This window comes from Chenopodium quinoa, unplaced genomic scaffold (genome assembly GCF_001683475.1).
Source record: "Chenopodium quinoa cultivar QQ74 unplaced genomic scaffold, ASM168347v1, whole genome shotgun sequence".
Taxonomy (NCBI): domain Eukaryota; kingdom Viridiplantae; phylum Streptophyta; class Magnoliopsida; order Caryophyllales; family Amaranthaceae; genus Chenopodium; species Chenopodium quinoa.
Genome location: NW_018744662.1, coordinates 2,998,045 through 3,013,722, shown reverse-complemented (window position 1 = coordinate 3,013,722; position 15,678 = coordinate 2,998,045). Strand labels below are relative to the sequence as shown.

Below are 15,678 nucleotides of genomic sequence, written 5' to 3'. Positions count from 1 at the left end.
TCACTCTGAGCTTTATCATCATCATCATCAATCCAGCTCTGATTCTGCTCATTGTTCTGATTTCTTTCTCTTTCTGCAGAAGCTGTATGAAAGATGTGATATGGAAATATGTTCTCATAGAAATTTACATCCATTGATACAAAAGCTTGACTGTTTATCAAGCTAATCAACTTGTACCCTTTCTGATTGCTTGGATATCCCATGAATATACAGGGGATCCCTCTTGCATCAAGCTTGTCATGTGAAATACTTGGGTTACTGGCCATAGCAAGGCACCCAAATGTTCTCAAATCTTCATATGTTGGTTTCTTGCCATTAAGAACCTCATATGGAGTTTTGTCACCAAGAACAACAGATGGTAACCTGTTGGTAATGTATACAGCAGCATGTATACAGTCACCCCAGTATTTTACAGGAAGCCCTGCTTGAAATCTCATAGCTCTACCCATCTCCAATATGTTCTTATGTTTCCTCTCAGCTCTTCCATTCTGTTGAGGCCTTCCTACACATGATGTTTGATGAATTATACTCAATTTTTCATACAAAGGCTTGCACTTTTGATCCTCAAATTCTGGTGCATTGTCAGACCTCAATATTTTTATCTTTCTTCCATATTGAGTTCCCACCATTTTCGCAAACTTTTCAAGAACCTTGAATGCATCAGATTTTTGCACCATGAGATTTACCCAAATTACCCTTGTGTGATCGTCAACAATAGTCATAAAGTATTTATACTTTCCTTTTGTGCACACTCTATGAGGACCCCAGGTATCAATATGCACAAGATCAAATGGTTCCTTTGCCCTAGATTCACTCTTAGCATAAGGAAGCTTTGTGAGCTTTTCTAGAGGACATGTCAAACAAACCTCACCCTGTCCTTCTTTCACCCCTTTTAAACCATGAATTTTTTCAATTCTCTGAATTGGAGCATGCCCCAATCTATGATGCCATAAAGTTCTAGAGCTTAACTTTGGAACATTAGTCACAACTGTAGGGACACTTCTATATGTACTCACATTCATTGCACATTTTCCCTCACTCTCTTCTTCTCCAGATATTTGTGCCTTTAACTGACCTATAACTGTCTCAATTGGTTTGTTTTCCAGATAGTACAAACCACTCCTCATTCTTCCTATCCCTTTAACAGTATTAGACTCCAAATCATGTATGATGCAGTATTTGGGCTAGAAAAATATCTTACTACGTGAATCATGCATAAGTTTATTCACAGAAATAAGATTATGCTTGAAACTAGGAACATACAGTACATTTTTCAGAGATAAATTGTTTCCTAGATTCACATTGCCAAAGTGAGTAATATTAGCAGTTTGGCCAGTAGGGAGATTGATTTGAGGACTGTTTTTTCTTCTAACAACATCGTGCATTGTATTCAAATACCCAGTCATATGGTCAGAAGCACCAGAATCTATTATCCATTCATTTTCAATAGATTCAGCAAAATGGCATGATACCATACCTGCATAGCTGTGTTCTGTTTCTTCATCATTATCACCAAAGGACTGCTTTGGAAGCATTTTCAGCAGAGCTTCTATCTGCTGAGCAGTGAATTGATTTGTAGAACCAGTGCTTGATCCACCAAATTCACTCTAACTGCTGCTCACATTTGCTGCAACTTTGTTGCCTTTGTTTCTATTTCCCCACTTGTTGTTCCCTGGGGATATCTTCCCTTTTCCTTTCTGAAAAGCGGAGACAGGTTTCTGCTGGTGTTTTGCATGCCAGGTAGGGTACCCAACAACTGTCCAGCACTGTTCTGCCATGTGCCCTGCCTTCCCACATGTTGTGCATCCATTTCCTGAGAGAGGAGCAAATCCTCTACCAAAGCCACCTCCCCCTGAAGGAACTCCCCCTGAAGTTGATCCTCTACTAAACATCACTAGAGGTTCAGAGTCTTCTCTAATGTTGTTAAAGAGAGATCTCTAAGACTCTTCTGGTTCAAGGTAGCAACATGCTGTTTCTACAAATGGTAAGGCAGTCATCATGAGAAGCTGACTCCTTTGAGGTCCATATTCATCATCAAGACCATTTAAAAATTGGAACAACTTGTGTTCCTCCATTTGCTTGCTTAGAGATGTCAGAAAAGAACTCACTTCTGAAGTGATATTGGTGATTATAGGAAGAGCATGAAGAGATTCAAGTTCTTCCCAGATTGATTTCATTTTGGTATAGTATTCACTGATCTTCTTCCCTTGTTGCTTGGTCTCATACAAATCTTTGTTTAGTTTGTGTTTCCTAGACCCATTTGTGAGAGAGAATCTCCTTTCCAGCTCAGTCCAGAGGTGAGATGAACTGTTAACAAACACGATAGATTGTTTGATTGAGTTTGACACTGACCCTAATATCCATGAGATAATCATACTGTTGCAGGTTTCCCATGCTTCAGATTTGACCTCATCATCGTGGTCTTTCCTTAGTGTTCCTGTTACAAACCCGAGCTTTCTTTTTCCAGCAAGGGCTATCTCCATAGATCTCTTACATGACCTGAAGTTGGAAATCCTTGGAGTCTCTCAATCCCAACAAATGCCTGACCATCTGAAGGGTGGAGATAGAGAGGACTGATTGGATCAATAGTTGTTGTTGGCATTGTAAATAGAGGATTTTAAGGTGTAGAAATAAAAAAAGATGGTAACTTTATATAGAGAACATTAATATCAGAGAATGTTTGCAAGTTTGAGAAAAGAAAAGAACTATTTTTAGGCTAGATCTGAGCCTGCGGCTCTGATACCATGTTGACAAGAAAATGCAGAGAAGAATAACATCAAACACTGAATTTAGGGTTGCTCATTCTGCTGATTGTTTCATTCATTCATCATAATCTTATTACACTACCAGTCATTACATATATATGCTTCTTGGACCACTAACAAAGTGACAGCACACCAAAGGAAACTTCCTAGGAAACTTACAAAAATAACGGCTAAGAAATGACAACTATAGACTAGGAACATGACAAAGAACATGAACAATAACAGCAGTAATAAGAAATGAGCACCATCCTTCAACAAAGGACTATGACAGAATCTCGCTATCTTAAGGTGTTCGCAGGTAAGCTACTCCGTATGATTTTCTATTTTGGACCTATTTCATTTTAGGTTTAGTAAATATTACACTATGATTTATTATTTTTTTTATTTTTTATTTTTATTTTGATACCTAAAGGTATGGTATGAGCAAAACCCACCCCAGGGCCGGCCCCTTTGAATGTTTATGCCCTATATCACGAGGATTTGAGAAATGGGTTACACGTTTACAAATTAAATTTCACAAACAAATACATTGTATGGGTTTTAGCCAATCTAAACTCATACGAGTACCTTCTTAAATCAGAATTCAATGAACGAATCCAACACCTCCTAAATAAACATTATTATGAAACAGAGCGTATGTAGCTAATAAACTTCTAATCGCCAAATAAAGAAGAGAAGAACCGAATTTGATCTTAGATGTAATGGGATGCCTTCATTTCATCACCGTATACACACCATAAAAAAAAAAAAACTCATCAAACAAAGAAAGCTTAAGCCTCTAAATTTACAACGTCCCTTCTCAAAATACATAAATTAATTCTAGAGAAGGGTGGCAAATGTTTGTCCAACAATCAACATTAGCCTCATTTTAGCAAAATATTCACTCTTAAGAGTTAATGATAAAAATGTACACCGGACTACAAGAAATATATAAAGGGTAAAAATTGACGTCAATTTAGAGTTGATCAACTATGGTCCCACCTAACTCCGAGTTGGTTAGGGCAGCCAATTGTCAGCTAGCCTAACCGTGGCACGAATTTTTGGTCCATTAGTGAAAGTTGTAAACCGAGACCTTAGCTTGAGGACCGTCTTGTATGTAAACAAACACCAACTCACCACCGGCCAACAACACTCTGAGATAAGGCGGTACTTGGTACACGTTCTTTTCACTGGTTGGCATTAGGCCATATATTGGTCCCGAGAGGTTGTCAATCCTTAATTTGAGATCTCTTACCGTTTTCATGGACATGTTCTTAACAAGTACCGTGTGATGATACACGGTTTTCCCCTTGTCTTGCCATGTGCCCGTTATGGAGTGTTTAAATCTAATTGCCACATCTGCGAAAAATAAAACAGTAAAAATCAGGTGAACAGAACATAAGCGTAAGAGAGTTACAATAAACTAGGTGTAACACGAATACTCACTTGAGGTGGCATATGGAGATTTTGGTGCATTTTGTGTTTTCTTAGCATAAGAAGTTTTCGGTGAGTTTCGAGCATAAGGACTTGAGCGTGTGTTTGTGCTCCTCAACTTTGAGAAGAGGCCTATAAGGGGAGCGGTACCAGAGATTGTAGGCTCAGTTTGCTCGTAGTTAGATCGATCATCATCGAATTCATCGTTGTTATCCGGACCTCCTACAAGGCCTCCATGTATGACATTTGGGTTCGCGGTTGTACGATGATACCACTCTTCAAACCCTTGGACACACCCGACGGGTGAGTTGTGTACAGAGATTGAGGCAATGGATGCTCCTCTGTGGTGCACTTGTTTCGGGTAGTTATTTCCAAAACCAACCAAGTAACTCATAGAGTTAGGATTTTGTCCTAGGATGTAATCAGCCTATAAAATAATAAAAATGATCATTCAAGTTAAAGTTTAATCAAATTACATGACAAAAGAATAACATACTAGTTACAGGTTATGTGCAACGATTAGACATTTTCCCTCTATGCTTTATGTCAAATCGTTGCACATAACCTGTAACAGAGGTAGTATAAACTAAATTGTAGTACATGAAAATAAAAGGCATAAAAGATGAAATTAGAACCTGAGACTTAGCAAAGTTGAAGAGGTCTTGTGGTTTGGAGGTTCCTTCAGGGCAGTTTACAACCGCCTTTGCTTGGGATAGGTAGTCAGAGTACACGGCGAGGAGGAATGCAGCAGAGACAGCGTATTGCATATTGTTCCATTGACGTACATACACTAAGCCACCTAGTTGATCAGAAAATAAACACAAGAAAGTATTATACACTGCTTATATAGGTCAATTGCTTGTAATACTACCTCCGTTACATATTATTTGCAACGATTAGACATTTTTCATCTCTACTTTATGTCAAATCATTGCAAATAATATGTAACGGAGGTAGTATCTGAAAATTGAATAGTGCAAAATTAAGTACCAGGAGTAAGCTGAACATCATAGCCATTGTTCTTTTGTAGACAAGAGCAAGCAAAGTAATATGCCTTGGCTTGATACTGATTCAATGTCGATGTATATGATCCGCCCTTACCTTCCAATAATATCTGAAATTAACCACATACAAATTACAATTACTTTACAATTCGCGCTAATAATATATAGGACAGTCAAATTTAAATGTTACAACAAAAGTTGAATGAATTAATAAGTTATGTACTCTGCCTATTATCAATTGGTTTTAAAATACGTGTATGTATAGGTCATTTAGCCGGGATTAATAGATGATACCTTAGAAAGGAGGACTTGGACATTGACATACTTGTTATCCCAAGAGAATTCCTTAACGGCCCAACCAGTACCGCCCATGGAAGCAGCATTTTGCACCACATACTGCAAGTAATGCTCTTTGTTAGTTGCTCTATACAACCACGCCGCAGCCCATAACAGTTCATCCTGATCCACAAAAAAAACATATTATTAGTCACAATGATCAAAGTAACATTGTCAAATAATGGGCTAAAGCAGAGTCATTTCGGAAAGAAAACTAGTTTTTAAGCCAATTAGTCCTTACTTGATAGCCAGAGGATGTGTAGTAATCTGCAGCATTTGTGATTGAATCATCATATAAGCCTCTAAATGTATCCGCGAAGTAGAAAAGCTGCACAAACATTAGAGTAAGGTATCTTACTAGTTAGCTTAAGCATATAGCATTGCTATAAAATTAAACACATTATTATTATGGTTATTAATACCAAAATTATTAACATATTATCTTCTTCAGTTCATGAAAGTATAATTAGCAATAAGATATTGCACTAGTTTAATCACCTGTTCAGCGTGATACACAAGAACGTGAGCATAAGAAGAGTTGTAAGGCCGGAAAGCCAATGAGGCGGCAGCTAAGGCGGCTGCAGTTTCTCCGGCTAAATCAGAGCCAGGGTTAGACGAATCTAGCTTGTAAGCCGTCCTTGATGTTGTCATGTCCTCCGGTCTCATCCAACAAAGATGGTCAGATGCTCCATCTCCCACCTTCACATTATATAAAAATACTTTAGTGAGTATAAAAATCAAGACGTTACAATTTTTTGATGATACCATCTTTTACTTGTAATATAAATATATCGTTTCAGCTAAATTTAATTGTCACATTACGAGTTTAAAATATACAACACGATATACCTGTCCCCAAAGAACATTAGGGTGAGTATGGGCCTTGATGAAATAATCAGTTCCCCATCGAATAGCTTGTAATGTTTGATCCATTTGGTTCGCGGCTAATAAGTCCTTGTTGAAATCAATTGCAGCCCATGCCATCATCGTGACCGAAAAGGCCATTGGAAGCCCAAACTTCACATGATCTCCTGCATCAAAATATCCTCCTACCAAGTCCACCTACATATATAAAATACAATTTAACGCCGGAAAATGAAAGTCAACAGTGATTTTTCAATCAGTAACAGTCTCTTACAATATTTAACCTTTTATAAGGTAGTTTTTTACAATATTATTTTGATTAGGTAGTTTCTCGCAAAAAAATGTTTTATAATGTAATTTTTCACAAAATGTCTCATACAAAATTAGGTTGCTATAAAATTTTCGATATGTTAAAGACATTACTATTACGTTAAGATTATTGTTTTGTACTAGTACAAATATATAGCCAAAACATTAATTCTTGAAAAATTGAAGTAAGATTTTCCATCAAATTTATTTTGAGCCCTCATGTTTAAAACATGTAATAGACAATATTGTCCTTCAAGAACATGTAACAAAGGAAGAAGAAAAAAAATAAGGCTAGGTTAGTATACTTACTCCTTGGGCATATCCATCGCGCATGGCGGAATCCTTGCGCCACTTAACTCTATTCTCATATGGTAGTTTTCCAGCCCTTTGAGCCTCAAAAAATAACAAGGTCTTATCTAGGGCATCCCCATAGTCGACCCCGAGACCATGGTCATGGCTTCCAACGCTAGGAGGCCGAGAAACACCACAAGTATATAATGTGGACGCGAACATAACCTAAACTCCATGACAATCTTCCTCTATATATACGTACCTAGCTAGGAACTAATGACCGATATTTGTAAAAATGGCTAGAGAATAATAATCACTTAAAACTTTTCCAAATGATAAGAAGTTATTTTGAGATGTATATTGTATAAACTTGGTTTATATATGGAAGAACAATTCTAATGAAAGAAATTAATTATACATAAATTAACAATTAATGTCCAACCATTAGGAAACCTAAATGAAGATTTAGTAGCCTTCACGTTGTATAAGAAGAAAAGATTAGAAGAGAGCAATGAGAGTTTGCTTCCCACGTTGTTTAGTTATGGTTGTTATACATTGTACATACAAATATAATCAAAAGTCAATTACATATAACGTGGACTTTTTTATGTTATTTTATTTTTTGGTTTAGTTATGGTCCTCAACTATGTATTAAGTATTTCATATTTTACCAATCAAGAATATATAATATAGGATAAGAATAAGATTTAGTGGTTGGTTGAATTATGAATATCAAGCTTTATTTTAATTTGATTGATATACCGACTTTTCGTGTTAATCGTACGTGTTCTTTTTTTTTTTTTTTTGCATGGCTACAATACATTTTATATGTTAATCAGGTTGGTAGAAGAGGTTCATGTTCATTTTTTTTATTTTTATTTTTTTTAATTTTTGAGGGGATGATTGTAGTTGTACTAGTTAAACTCGATCAAGTTAAGCTTATTATAATTAACTCGTTAAAAACTACTCCCTTTATCTCAAAATATATATTTTATTGTATTATGATTTTGGTTTGGTTTGACATGTTATACAATTTAGGTTGGTTTGACAAAATGGCAAACCAATTTATACAATTTGATTTGAGGTATGCACCAAATCGCAGCAAACTAAAGCTTGACAACCCCAATGTTTGGTGACATGACATCAGCTGTGCTGGTGGGGTAAAGGAAGCGACAAGGGGTGGGTGGTGGTTGGGAAGAAATTAAAGAGGGAGATATAGTGGTAGTTTTTGATAGAGTATAAAACATATTCCTGGGCTCCAACCATCAGTTTAAGCTTTTGAAAAAGGAGTTTAATTATTTGGTGAAAAAAGTGAGCTAAGGGCAATTAGGACAATTCTATCATTAATGTGGGAGGTTGTATTAGTAACACGAAAGAGTTCATTTTTTGTCGTAGTTGGCCTAAAATTCATTTCAATGAGTATAATTTTACCTAAAAATATATCCTTATGGCTATAAACACAGAAAGATTTGTCCACTATCGTTATGTACTTATGTATGACTATAAAACATCACATTGTACATATATTTGAATGAGATCAAAGAATTAGCATCATAATTTCACTATAAATTAATGGACATCACATAGAAGGGCAAACCACAATTTTTTGGCTGCCACTTTGAATTGCAGATTTCATCAATCAAGTACAATAAGGATTGATGTCTCTGATATTAATTAATTAACTCACAATTATAAAGATAAAAAATTTAATAAAAAAAATGCTAGCAAACAATGCTAGTAGGAGCAAAAATTACAAGAATAAATTAGAATTAGCTTCATATACTAAGCTAATCTAATTAGCTCATACAAAGTTACAGGGCTGCAATAAGAAGAGGCACCAAGGGTAGCATTGCTTTCAGTACTAAGTACTTAACCCGGCCTGAAAGCACTGATGGCGCCGAGTTTATTTGTTGATTCACCATGACATAATCTTCTACAAGATGTTCAGTATTAGATACATATATATCAGTTTGAATTCTAAGGTTAAAACAAGATTACTCACCTATTACTGGACCGGGAGCAGGTGAATTCAGAATGTAGTCAGAGCCTGTAAACATGAACAGATTTGTTGAGCTTTCACTGATTTTTTTCTTCCTAACATCATGATTTTGAAACAATTATGAAGAAATAAATTTCGATAACAAAAAGAGAGGAATAAACATAGAGTAATAGGGGAAAGAAGGAAGTAAAGATATACAGCTGCGAGTTACTTGGTATACTTACTTGGAGCAGGTTCTGGTGCTGATGGATTCTGCACTGATGTACTCTGGAGTGGAGTTTCAGCTGGTTGGTCTTGAGGAGATAGAGAAAAATAAATCAAAATGAGACTAAGATTAACTCTATATTAGTAAGATTTCTTGTGAGCCTTTATGTTATGAACTAATGGACTAGGTAAATTATAGTACAAAGTACAAACAAATTGAAGTTCAGTCATTTTAACAAAAAAATTGAGAAAAAAATCATAGCACAAATGAAGAAATCGAAATTCTGAAGATAATTTCATGTATACAAGTGAAGTGAGAGCCCTGAAAGTTATTATAGCAGACAGCAGATTTTACAAGAGACTGACACAAAAAACTCGGTCTTGCAGAATTTACCTGGTGACGCGTATGAAGCTGATGGATTCTGATATTGATCATAACCTAAATTTACATGTTGAAGACACTGTCAGTCTTATGAAATGCAGGGTTGCCAGAAAGGAATCATATCAAATAAATTTAGCTAGGAAGTGCTGTAAAAACTTCGCAACAAGATTACTTAATTACCTGAAGGCGTGCTTGGTTCCTTCGTTTCATCTGAATAAGAACCTAAAAGTTTGAGTGATTACACACAGAATTAATGGGAAGAATAACAAGGAAATTTGATTTTTTTCGGTATAAACTTGATATCAAAATTTGATTTTTGCTCATTCACTGGTGGTTTTATCCTATGCAATTACTTGTTGAAACTAGTTTGTACTAATCAAAGCTGAATTTTGCTGATTAAAGCTGGATTTTTTTTTATCAAAATCAGCAGATTTTTTGCTAGACCTTATCTTTAGTAGTGAATATAGGGCCTAAAACTATAACTAACATAAAAAAAAAGTTTCGATTGTGATCGAGTACTTACTTTGTGGAGGTGTTTTAGGGGACTCATGATAACCTGCAGAAGATTGAAAGATAGGTAAATGTATGTTTTACCAGGAAAACATAGAAAAGTACAGAATTAAAGAATGATTAAGGTAATGACCTGAAGGTGGACTTGAGGAAAATGCACTGTGCAGCTTGGAGAAAAGGCCTATTAGAGGTGCTCCTGCAGTAAGAGTAGGTTCACTTTGGTCGTAGTTGTCACGGTCATCAGTAAAGCAGTCACTGCTATCAGGACCTCCAATCAGACCTCCATACAGAACATTTGGATTTGGGTTCCAATTCCTATACCATTCGTCGAAGCCTTGTGAACAATCCAACCTGGTACTAAGCTCATGTATAGATGGGATAGAAGAACCTCTGTGGTGAGGCTTTTGAGGATAATGGGTTCCGTAGCCTATCAAGTAGCTCATTGATTGAGGATTGTTACCGAGTATATAATCAGCCTGCACCGTACCATACCGAGTATATTTTGCTCAATAGACTTAAGTTGATACTTGTAGTAAAATAGTCTAGGCTAAAAAAGTTGAAGGGCTGAAGAAGTTGCACATATTTACCTGTGACTTAGCAAAGTTGAGAAGATCTTGAGACTGTACTGTACCGTCTGGACATTGAATCACAGAGCTTGAACTAGCTAGATATTCAGAATAGATGGCTAAAAGGAAAGAGGCTGATGCAGCATACTGCAAGTTGTTTGATGCGAGAAGGAATGCCAACCCTCCTGCTCATACAAGCAGGAAAGAAATAATCAGCTAAGGGATCTTTTGCGGTATCATCAGATCAGTACCTTTGGACAGGGCATATGCAAAGGACTAGACTGACCTGGAGTCATGGGAACATTATCCCCACCGTTTTTCTGCAAATAAGCGCAAACAAAGAAATCTGCTCTGGCTTTGTATTGCTTCAAAGTGTCAGTGTATGCTTGACCATCTCCATCTAACAATACCTGTAAAACACACATGTAAACTACTTTTGACAGGTTGATGATCACATGAAATTTCAGTTTTTATCAAAAGATATTATCAAAATTTGAAACTGAAATTACCTTTGTTAGAAGGATTTGTACACCAGCATATTTGTTATCCCAAGAGAACATTTTGACTGAATTACCAGTTCCACCTAAAGAAGCTCCATTGTAAGATGCATACTGCAAGTAGTAGTCGTTATTTGTGGCTCGGTACAACCAGGCAGCTGCCCACAAGAGTTCATCCTTCAAATCATTAACAACAACATTTCAGTGTTGTAAATTTGATGCAACACCAATACTTGTAGAAAATATTATTTAAACAAAAGTTTGGCTCTAATTATTACATAAGATGATGACTAATTACATGGTTTCGTATTATGAACTATGATAACATACACAATATACTTGTATTTAATTTTTTCTTCCCACAAATAAGGAAAATGATCATGTACTAACCGTGTATCCGGATGAAGGATAGAAAGATTCGGCTTCTGGGTAGGAATCATCATACAGGCCTCTGAATGTATCAGCAAACGAAAAAATCTGCAGAAAAAATCTGTTCACCAAAATGCAAACTTGTACTAGAATACTTGAATGCACATAAATAAGAGACTACATACCTCTTTGGCATGACTCAAGAGAAGACCCGAGTAGGAAGAATTGTAAGGCTTAAAGGCTAAAGAAGCAGCAGCCAAAGCCGCGGCAGTTTCACCAGCAACATCAGAACCAGGATGGCTAGAATCAAGCTTATAAGCTAATCTTGATGTAGTCATTTCTTCAGCACGCTGCCAGCAACTATGATCCTCTTCTCCTTCACCTACCTAAACATGCTTGCAAATCAGCACAATAGAAAAGCTTACATATGCGCGATTTTTTTAATGAAAAGACACGAGTATATAGACTTACCTGAGCCCAAAGAACATTGTTGTCACAATGTGCCTTGAGAAAGTAATCAGTCCCCCATCGAATTGCTTCGAGGGTATGATCCATTTGGTTAGCAGCTACGATTTCTTTCTTCAAATCAATAGCTGCCCACGACATTAGTGTCACACTATACGCCATTGGAAGCCCGAACTTCACATGGTCCCCTGCATCATAGTATCCTCCTACTAAGTCTGCCTGCATACAACATTGAACATTTCTCAATTTTCATAACATACATATGAATATCTCATTCTAATCCAAAGCGTGTATAGAGGAATTCGGACAGGATTCTCTCTAGTAACTAGACGAGGAATTAACTATAGAGAATCCGGCCTCTTTAATTATTATGTGTACATACTTGTTGTGAAAAACCATCTTCGAGGCCAGAATCACCACGCCAGTGAACTCGTTGATTACCGGGGAGTCTACCAGACCGTTGTGCCTCAAAAAACAATAAACTCTTGTCAAGTGCATCATTATAATCAAAGGACGCCGTAGCTGCTACAACATTGGTAGTAGTCGATGTTAACACGTAAAAAAGTTGTAAGGTGAACAAGAGAACACCACACAAGCGATATCTCCCCATAAAATTTACTATAAGTCTAACAAATCTATGAATTAAAATTATTGCCTAAAGTTAAGTGTAGTTTGTTTGCCAAGGATGCATGTATTATAGCAATGTTATGTTCATAGCATTATAATGAAGGAGAACCAAAGACATGATTACATGAAGAAAGAGTCTAGAAAATGACACACTAAATAAGTTTGATTTTTTACATCAACTTGGTTGCCTCCACGATCTAGTGAATTAAGCTTAAAGGTGCTCACGTTTTTGGTCAAATGACAAAATGTAAATTAGAAAATATGAGTCAATTGCTTTTTAACCCAAAGAACAAAAAATAAAAAAATAAAAGATTGCTTGGAAAATATACATACGAAGTATCATGCAATATTATTGGATTTGTTTATCTATGTTGTCATTATAACTGGCTTGGTTGACTAGTTTTAAGTAGCAGGCACAATATTAATATATAATATGGTGTACGTGGCAGTAGATGCCGATAATAATATTAATAAGAATAATAATAAGAGTAATAATAATAATTGTTTGTTCATGCTTTACACCAAAATTTAGGAGTTTGACTTTTATTGACTCAATTTAGACCTTAATGGGCTAGCAAATCTTCAGATTGGGCTAAAGTCTATATAATATATAGTCAAAGCCCAACATAGTTTTTTTTAAAAAAGGAAAGCCCAACAAATTAATAACTAAGTCTAACAAATCAAATGAACATAATAAAAAAAAATAAAAACATTTGAATTGAATCATTATTGGGGTTTGACTTTTTGTGGACTTTCTCTCCTCTCTTGGCGATTTTCTGAAGCTGGTTATTCTCACTTGGCAAAGATCAATCATGCCTCGGAAGAAAAAGCAAGAATCCCACTTCCTCAAACCCCATCTTTTGGATCCTTAGCTCCTACATATCTTAATCAATTGAAGAGTTTGAATGTGACTGAAAACCTTAGCTCAATACCAGAGGTTGAAGATGAACTTGCTGGTGACTCCACCTTCTTACCAAGTTCATTCTTTTGGCGGGGAAGATTACCGTATGGGTTGGAATTAAAATTTACTAATTTATGGAAATTTGGCTGTGTGGGATGGATGACCATATAGTTCGAAATTTTGCATTGGCTTGTTTTGGAAAGCGACCGTGAGGGCCAGAGGAGGAGTTTCGCTAATACGCCGCTTGCGGGGCGGAAGACTTTTTAATGGATTTTGGATATAGAATGAGACGTTTTGGGTGCGACAGGAGGAGATTTTAGACAACGGATTGTTAGAGGACCAACTCAACTACAAGCTTAAGCTAATGGTTGAGGCTCACTAATATGTTTTATACTTTATCACTCCCCCTCACATGCTGGCTCCGATACTATGTTAGAGGACCAAGTCAACCACAAGCTTAAGCTAATGGTTGAGGCCCAGGAATATATTTTATACTCTATCACGGATGAACATAGAACTATCCCTCTCTCCCGCGCTCTTTCTATCTCAGTTTCCCGTTGAAGCGCACTCTACATTTAGATCAAATCATATCAGAAAAAATAAATTTAGATTAGATTAGGGAAAAAAAAGTTCATACCAAATCAGATCAACAAAAATAAGGTAAAGACATATTATATAATAAATTAGGAGTCAGTTTCTCAAATTTAAATCACATGTCTCCAAACTTCTAATACTAACTCTTTTTTAATTTTTTTTTTTTTTTTTAAAAATAAAACTCTTCATAATAACATCTAATCTCATCCTAAAACTCATTAACTTCCAATAATAATATTTGGAATAAACTTGATAACAATAAACAGCTGAACATAGAAATATCCCTCTCTCCCATGCTCTTTCTATCTCAGTTTCCCATTGAAGCGCACTCTACATTCTCCATTGAATATTTCTATCCTCCATTGAAGCAGCTTTTGAGGTAAGATGTTTTTTTTTTTAATCATCGAATATCAATTTCACTATCTAGGGTTTATCGTTAATTTAATTGTCAATTTAGGGTTCTGATTATTGAACTATTGGTTCTAATTACTAAGATCATAACGTGCAATTTTGTTGGTAGAAAAGAAAATTTGATAATTGAATCAAATGTTAGGATGGAAGTATGAAATTTGATAATAGAATCATATTTGGTAGCTAATGTGTTGCAGAACCCTTTGATGATAAATTTGTTTATTATTTGGCGCATATACTTTTACATGTTGTTTTTATTCATTCTGGGCTTGTCTTTATTTGGTTCCAATCGGCAGAACAAGTATGGAAGTCTACCTATTTTTCCACGAGGTGAATTGGGGGATGGACTTTGATACGTTGTATAAATTTAAGCTGTCGATATCATCATCCTTGATGGATAAGGAGGAGGAGTTTTTCTCTCCAATCTTGAAGATACCCAAGGACAAGTATCCCAACATGATGGGATGTGTCCAGTTAGACTCCAAGCTGTATTTTTTCGGTGTCCAGTTAGACTACAAGTCGTGACTGTAAGTCTCCTGATTAATTCACATCCCCTCCCCCCTTTATGTGACTCATCATATTGGTGCTATATTCTCTCACAACTCATCATATTGGCGCTATTGTTCTGGATTTGACGTATCACTTAAGAATTTATTGGAGACTCAGTAAAGTTGTCATCTTTTGTACACAAACTTGACCTTTTATGCAATTATGCGTCTTGGATATCATATGATGTTTGGGACGCTGCTTGCTTTTGTTTGGGGTCGTCTCCATTGCTAATTTGTAAAGCTTATGTTGTTTAATTATGTGTTGGTGATTTGGACCAACTAGTGCTAGAATCGGCTGATTTTGAAGAATCGTGGGAAATATTTCCTTTGAATTAACGAAAATTCTACTATTGTCGTTTTCATTATGACCACCACTATACTTAATTTTCATTGAATGATTTTTTTATTTTTTTTTAAACTTGGTCAAACACTATTTTTGGAATTTTCCTTTTTTAATTATTTTTTTTTTACAAAAAATAATTACTGATTTTCCAAAAATCATTTTATAATTTGTATTTAAAATTTTCAAAAATCATTTATTAAAATTTGTATTTACCTAATAAAAAAAAAGAAGGTTAATTTTTAAATTACCACCTAAAAATGTATCCATTTTCAAAATAACC

The 15,678-nt window shown here is 35.7% G+C and overlaps 2 pseudogenes; both read right to left on the bottom strand.

Moving 5' to 3' along the window:
• Window positions 1-3,457: 3,457 nt before the first annotated feature.
• Window positions 3,458-7,218, bottom strand: LOC110701820 (annotated as a pseudogene).
• Window positions 7,219-9,592: 2,374 nt separating this feature from the next.
• On the bottom strand, window positions 9,593-12,639 carry LOC110701854 (annotated as a pseudogene).
• Window positions 12,640-15,678: the final 3,039 nt, after the last annotated feature.